Here is a 279-nt window from a genome sequence, read left to right on the forward strand (position 1 = left end):
CAAATTAAACCCTGCAGCTCGTGACGATACATTGAGGTCTTAAGACACGAAACGATCGGTCTGTGTTTTTGTCCGTGTATGTTTTTTTGACTCTCAAAGCCGTGGAGCCCATTCACTTCCATTATATGACTGACAGACTGTGTTAAAGTTAAAAATCTTCGTTTGTGTTCTACTGAAGAAACAAAGTCACCTACATCTTGGATGCCCTGCAGGTAAGCAGATAAACATCAAATTTTCATTTTTGGGTGAACTATCCCTTTAAAGTGCATGCTTCATCAT

This window comes from Sinocyclocheilus rhinocerous, unplaced genomic scaffold, assembly GCF_001515625.1.
Source record: "Sinocyclocheilus rhinocerous isolate Xijiao unplaced genomic scaffold, SAMN03320098_v1.1 scaffold157, whole genome shotgun sequence".
NCBI lineage: Eukaryota > Metazoa > Chordata > Actinopteri > Cypriniformes > Cyprinidae > Sinocyclocheilus > Sinocyclocheilus rhinocerous.